Below are 7,030 nucleotides of genomic sequence, written 5' to 3'. Positions count from 1 at the left end.
TAGGCCTATTTCCTAATACCTATTTGCTTTGTGCTAACAAAACATAGGTTAGTTTTCAAACCAATGTTCTAAGGCAAGCGTGTCTAACTCAAAGGCTAACACAGGCTAAATAAACAAGGTTTAAGTGTATGTGGCCGCAAACAAACAAAAGCTTCAATTTTCCTAGAAACAGGTTTATTTCGATAGAGACATGCTGAATACAAAGGGCTGAAATAAATGAGTCATCGTTAACATAAAATAATAGAATATTTTAATAAAAACTAATATTTTTCTTGAATATGAACTTACCAGATACTGAATAACTGCACAACTTAGTAAGCGTGACGCAAATAAACCTATTTTTCTTGTTCTCCGAAAGCAAAATATTTCCTGTTGCGCACACCCAACAAGTCAGTCCAACACTAATGACACGGTGATCTGCTGCTAAAATATTCGCCGCTATAGTATCAGTGGAGAGAAATGGTGCGCCTGCGCATAAGGTGCGTAAGGGAAATGAATGCAACACGATTATAGTAATCAGTCGTTAGCGAACGTTGTAGTTCGTTATTAATAATTATGTATAACAGGATATTGTAAAAACTAAGTTATGAAATTTTTATTAAAATGTTTCTTACATACCGTTATATTGGCTGGGCCGCAAAAATATTCATTGTGGGCCGCATGCAGCCCGCAGGCCTCGAGTTTGAAGTGCTTGTTCTAAGGCAGTCATGACCATTTTGTTACCAAATTTTGCAGCTTCTGGTGCCTGTCATGTGACCCAGTTCTGGCCAATCAGTGCTAACGTGGAAGTCTGCTGGGGGCATTTCTGGGAAAGCTTTTGCTCTCCTGATGAAAAAAGGCCTGCCTGGCCTGTGCGGCTCAGCAGTTGAGCCTCTAGCTATGAACCAGGAGGTCATGGTTCAATGCCTGGTCAGGGCACATGCCTGGGTTGTGGGCTAGATTCCCACTAGGGGACATATAGGAGGCAGCTGGGATCAATGATTCTCTTTCTCCCTCTTTCTTCCTCTCTGAAATCAATAAAAAATATCTATAATAATAAAAGCGTAATATGCTAATTAGATCGGACAGCCAAACGACCTTCCGGACGTCCTTCCAGATGACCTTCTGGACGAAGCTGGGGCTGCAAGGGCTGAGGCAGCTGCTGCAGCTCCAAGGGCCAACCCCCTTGTATCAATTTGGTGCATCAGTTCTCTAGTATCTGTACTAGTAAAAGGGTAATATGCTAATTAGACTGGGAGACCTTCTGGATGTTCTTCTGGACAAAGCCATGGTGGTGGGGCCGAGGTAGAGGCAGTTAGAGGCCAAGAGGGGAGGACAGTTGTGGGTGATAAGGCTGGTGGGGGCGGGGCCGTTGGGGGTAAGCAGACCAGCAGGGAGGCCAGTTGGGGGCAAGCAAGCCATCAGTGGGGGGCAGTTGGGGGTGATCAGGACAGCGAGGGGGGGCAGTTGGGGGTGATCAGGCTGGCGGGGGGCAGGGTGCAGTTGGGGACGAGTAGGCCAGCAGGCAGAGTGGTTAGGGGCAGGCAGGCAGGCAGGTAGGTGAGCAGTTAGGAGCCAGCAGTACCGGATTGTGAGAGGGATGTCCGACTGCTGGTTTAGGCCTGAACCCTGTAAACCGGCAGTAGGACATTTCGAGGGGTCCCAGATTGGAGAGGGTGCAGGCCGGGCTGAGGAACACCCCCTCCCCCGTGCACGAATTTTGTGCACTGGGCCACTGGTATACACATTAAAAAAAAGGAGACATGAGACATGTGAAGCTAGTATGGCCCTTGACCTTTCCCTCACCTTTGGCCTTTCTTGAACCCAAGTGTGATGACTAGAGCTGCAGCAGCCACCTTGTGACCATGAGGCCACAGCATGAGGATAAAGGTCAACTGTTTCAGGGGTGGCGGGTCTCTGCGCGAGCAGCTGCCTGCCCCTAGTTGTGTTGTGTGGAAGCAGAACCTCCTGTCTACCTGTCTAAGCCTCTGTCGGTTGGATTTTGTCTCTCGCAGGAGACGTGAGGCAGAGGGGGGCTGGGCATCCAGGAGGGACACTGCGCCCTCAGAGACACCCACGCACGTCCCTCGGGACGCTGTGCGCCGGGGCCTCTGCTAGACCTCAGCGACACCCGGCAAGTCAGGCCCAGGCCCGCCCCTCGGGGGTCACAGTCCATCAGAAAAGAGGACACGGGTTGTGTAACTGGTAAGGACTGTGGCACAACTCAGGGTGCAAAGAATCCCTTTGCTTTTAAAAATTGAAACCCTAATTGAGGGCCCATTTGCCAACGTTGGCAAAACCTGCAGGAGAGTGTGACGGGCAGGGGTGGGATTGCTCGGGGTCGGCCGGGGCCTCAGGGCTCGGTCAGCTCTGAGAATTGGAAGGGGCCTTGTCTCCCACCTTTGATATTTCTGCTGACCCAGTCTGGTTTTAGTTAAATAAGATTAACTGCTATAACGAGTAAACCCCAAAATCTCAGGGTGCAACACAATGAAAATTCTTTCTTTTTTTAAATTATAGTAGCTATCTTTTTAAAAAATATATATTTTTATTGATTTCAGAGAGGAAGAGAGAGGGAGAGAGATAGAAACATCAATGAGAGAGAATCATTGGCCGGTTGCCTTCTGCATGTTCCACACTAGGGATCGAGCTGGCAACCCGGGCATGTGTCCTGACCGGGAATCGAACCGTGACCTCCCGGTTCCTAGGTCAATGCTCAACCACTGAGTCATGCCAGCCAAGCGAGTAGTTATCTTTTAAAAATATATTTTTAAAAATATATATATTTCATTGATTTTTTACAGAGAGGAAGGAAGAGGGAGAGATAGAAACATCAGTGATGAGAAAGAATCATTGGTCAGCTGCCTCCTGTAGGCCCCACACTGGGGATCAAGCCCACAACCTGGGCATGTGCCCTGACTGGGAATTGAACAGTGACTTCCTGGCTCATAGGTCAACACTCAACCACTGAGCCCGGCCGGTCCAACAAAAATTCATATCTTGTTCAGTCACAGTCTGATGAGGCTTGTGGTGGCCAGTAGCTGGGGTCTGCTGTGTGCAGTCATTCAAGGACCTAGGCCCCTTCCGTCGTGTGGCTCTGCCTTCCTTCAGGTCTTCAGGGCCCTCTGATTCAGTGGAGAGATGGGGAAGATGGGGAAGATGGGGAGGAAGAGGAGGGCCAGCCTTGAATGTGGTGACATCACTTCCTCTCACATGGCCACACCTCACTTCAAGGGGTGTCGTGGTGTACCCAGAAAGAAAAAAGAGCATAGATTTTGTGGACAGCAGTGGCCTTCAGAGGTGTTGACAGCAGGCTCCCTTCCTCGTCTCTTCACGACCTATGTACAGCTGCCCCTCCTCCTAGACCAGCTAGCCAATGGCCTCACCGCATAGAAACCTGGACTTGGGTCCCTCCAGGAAGCCCACCTCCCTCAGGCAGTGCCCTCCTGCCCTGAAATACACCCTGTATTTCCACCCGGAGAGACAGCTCTCTCAGCCTCAGCACTGTGACATGGGGGCCGGGGAACTCTTGGTTGTGGGGCATCCTGCACATTGTAGGGTGTTGAGCAGCATCCCTGGCCTCTACCTCCAGCTGTGACAACCAGACATGCTAACAGACATGGCCCAAGGTCCCCGGAGGGCCTGCATGTGGCAACATCCCCTCTGGATTAGCAGATGCTGGGACTTTATGTAGGAAAGTCTTCTTGGTGGGGGTCTGAGGTGGGGGTGGGGGGGCGCTCATGGTGTCCTGGTGTGTCTATAGCAGAAGAAAAGGAAAACAAGATGGCAATTCATTTCCCAGAAAATGACAGTTAAAGTAACAGCTGGATGCGATCAGCATTGTAATGAGGTTCCTGTGGGTCTGGGAGAATCTCAAAGGCAGGACCAAGGGGTCAGCTGTACATGGAGGGTCAGCACAGAGGAGACACTGCAACTGGGTCATGAAGGCTGGAGAGTTGGCCTAAAGGGTGAGCAGGGAGGGTCTTCAGTGGGTTTGCCGAGACAACATTTGATGTGGCCGCAGTGTGTGTGGGTAATGCGTAGCCTCTTCCAGGAGCCCCGCTTCAGGCTGGGTTTGGTCCCCTCCTCTCTGTCCCCCTATTGGACCATTGGACCACTGGGCACCCTGTAATGGCTCGCTTCCCCTCAAGTCCCCGCCTTTTGTCCTCTTGTATCCCAGTCGCTTGCACATAGAAGTACTCAGAAACCTGAGTGAGGGAATCGTACGTGAAGGGACTGATTCATGGAGGGTCTCCCACGCCAGCTTGAGCAGACTGGACTCGGTCTGGGCACTGGGGAGCCATTGCAGTTCTGAGCAAGGGTGTCACCTGCTGAGGGACAGAGGATGCTTTGGGGAAAGGGTGGGGGCCGGAGGACCAGCCGTGCAGATGGTCCAGGTGGGGTTCCACCATTAAGCGGACCCATCTGCCACAGAGGGAATATCTTTGCTGAGGCTCAACCCAACCCTTAACTCTAATCACGATGGCCTCCCTGCCCGTCCTGCGCATGACCCATCGTTTCTTCTGGGTCCCTGTCCACGTGCTATTCTCTAGGCACCTGTGGCTGCCGGGCAAGTCAGCTTGGTATCGCGCCTTTGCACTGTTGGTCCCTGCAGCTCTCAGGTGCTCTTAACTCTCCACCCGTCCCCCCGCTACTCCACCCGTCCCCCCCGCTACTCCACTCGTCCCCCCGCTACTCCACTCCTTGAATGGTGAAGTGGGAAATGCCATCTTCTCCTACCTAGCGTCTGCCCCTCCTCCCACTGTTGCTTGACTAGGATTGCTCACCTGACCCACTGCGGCAGGCCTCGCACCCACACCCTCAGCTACCCTTCTTGGTTCAGGGTGGAACCAGCGGGGCCTGGGCGCTGGGGTGTGAACAGAACTGCACTCCAGTGTGAACAAACTGGGAACCTGCCGAGACTTGCTTGGCGCCTCAGCGCCCGGGCACATGCTGCCACTCGGAGAGAGTGTGGGCCTGCAGCTGGGAGGGCAGTTGTGAAGGCCGAGGCCCAGCGCTGGTTCCTCCTGTTGCTCAGATCTGTGGCCTGAGGGGCTGCCTGCCTTCCTCTCAGTGACCAAGATGGATATTTACCTCCTACAAGGCATCTGCATTGTCACAGACATCTAACATGCATGCAGACGTCCCTCCTCGCCCTGTGTCCTCCCCGTGGCCGGGGCTTGGGCTGGGCCTCTCCTAGCTTCGCCTGGAGATATCTTGACTTTGTCTCCATTCTGAGGGATAACTCCATGGATAAGCCCGGTTGGCCTGCGTGGGTCCATGTATTCCTGTGTCTGCTAGGATATTCCGGGGGTGCCTGACGGTGCTGAGGGCACCAGCGCAGGAGAGGCCCTGCTCCCCGAGGGGAGAGGACAGGGGCCTGGACGCGGGAGAGGCGCTGCGGGCCCTGTGGCTGGAGCCCCGAGAAGAGACTGCGTGGCGGGGGCCAGAAAGCGGCGGGAGAGGCAGCCCGGCGGCGCTTGCTATGGTGAGGACCAGGCTGCCCAGGGAGGAAGCTTGAACTGGACTCTGGAGGTGAATGTGATGGAGACGCGGAGAAGGCTGGTTTTGAGAGCTGGTTTCTGAGTGAGTGTTGGCCTGCATTGGGTCCCTGTCCTCAGTCCTCGGAGGCAGGGCTGGGTGGTGGGGAAGGCGGCTCAGATGGGGGCTGGCAGGCAGCCGTGTGACTCCAGATGGGCGCTCCCTGCCACTGAGTCGGCTCCCTCGTCTGAGAAGTCAGAATCGCAGACCTTACCTCACGGGGCAGTAGGAGGCCTGAGGGGAATGCTGAGGCTGCAGGTTTTTAAGAGCTTGAACATCCTGGCTCTCATTTCTATGGTTAGGGTTTCCTCTTCTATGAGAGTCAGAGAGGGTAAGTCACTTGCCTCAGGCCACACAGCCAAGAAGTGGGGGGAGACTTTAAGTCTCACTGGTTGACTTGATTTCCGATCCACAGATTCGATCACCCACCCCATTTCATAGACAGGGTCACTGAGAAGTGTTTTGTCCATGGAATCCCCAAATTTGGGAATGATGGAACTCTTCATTCATTCATTCATTCATTCTTGAGCTCCTCCTTTGTGTCAGGCAGCCAGGCACAACCCAGGTACCAGGGAGAGAGTCATGTATAAACAGATAAAATCCCTGCCCTCATGCAGCTCCATTCTATGGGGAGACAGACACTACACATAAGTGAGCTAAATAAAGTTGTTAGATGGCAACAAAGGCTGTAGAGCAGTGGTTCTCAACCTGTGGGTCTCGACCCCTTTGGGGGTCGAACGACCCTTTCACAGGGGTCGCCTAAGACCATCGGAAAACACATATATAATTACATATTGTTTTTGTGATTAATCACTATGCTTTAATTATGTTCAATTTGTAACAATGAAAATACATCCTGCATATCAGATATTTACATGACGATTCATAACAGTAGCAAAATTACAGTTATGCCAAAACCTGTTTGGCTCAGTGGATAGAGCGTCGGCCTGTGGACTGAAGGGTCCCGGGTCCGATTCCGGTCAAGGGCATGTACCTGGGTTGCGGGCACATCCCCAGTGGGAGATGTGCAGGAGGCAGCTGATCGATGTTTCTAACTCTCTATATCTCTCTTCCTTCCTCTCTGTAAAAAATCAATAAAATATATATTTTTTAAAAATTACAGTTATGAAGTAGCAACGAAAATAATTTTATGGTTGGGGGTCACCACAACATGAGGAACTGTATTAAAGGGTCGCGGCATTAGGAAGGTTGAGAACCACTGCTGTAGAGAGAAGTCAAGTTGGGCAGCGGATGGAGTGTAGGGGAATCCGACATCTCAGCACAATGGAAAGGTGATTCTCTTTAAAAATATAGATTTTTATTGATTTCAGAAAGAGGAAGGAAGAGAGAGAAAGATGGAAACATCAATGATGAGAGAGTCATCGATCAGCTGCCTCCTGCATTCCCCCTGACCAGGAATCAAACTGTGACCTCCTGGTTCATAGGTTGACACTCAATCACTGAGCCACACCAGCCAGGCTTTGCTTCTAATTCTTTTTGGTTTTTTTTC

Source organism: Myotis yumanensis, unplaced genomic scaffold (genome assembly GCF_028538775.1).
Source record: "Myotis yumanensis isolate MYYU_CA2020_CCGP unplaced genomic scaffold, mMyoYum1.0.hap1 SCAF_16, whole genome shotgun sequence".
Classification (NCBI taxonomy): domain Eukaryota; kingdom Metazoa; phylum Chordata; class Mammalia; order Chiroptera; family Vespertilionidae; genus Myotis; species Myotis yumanensis.
Note: the sequence above shows the minus strand (reverse complement) of the source record.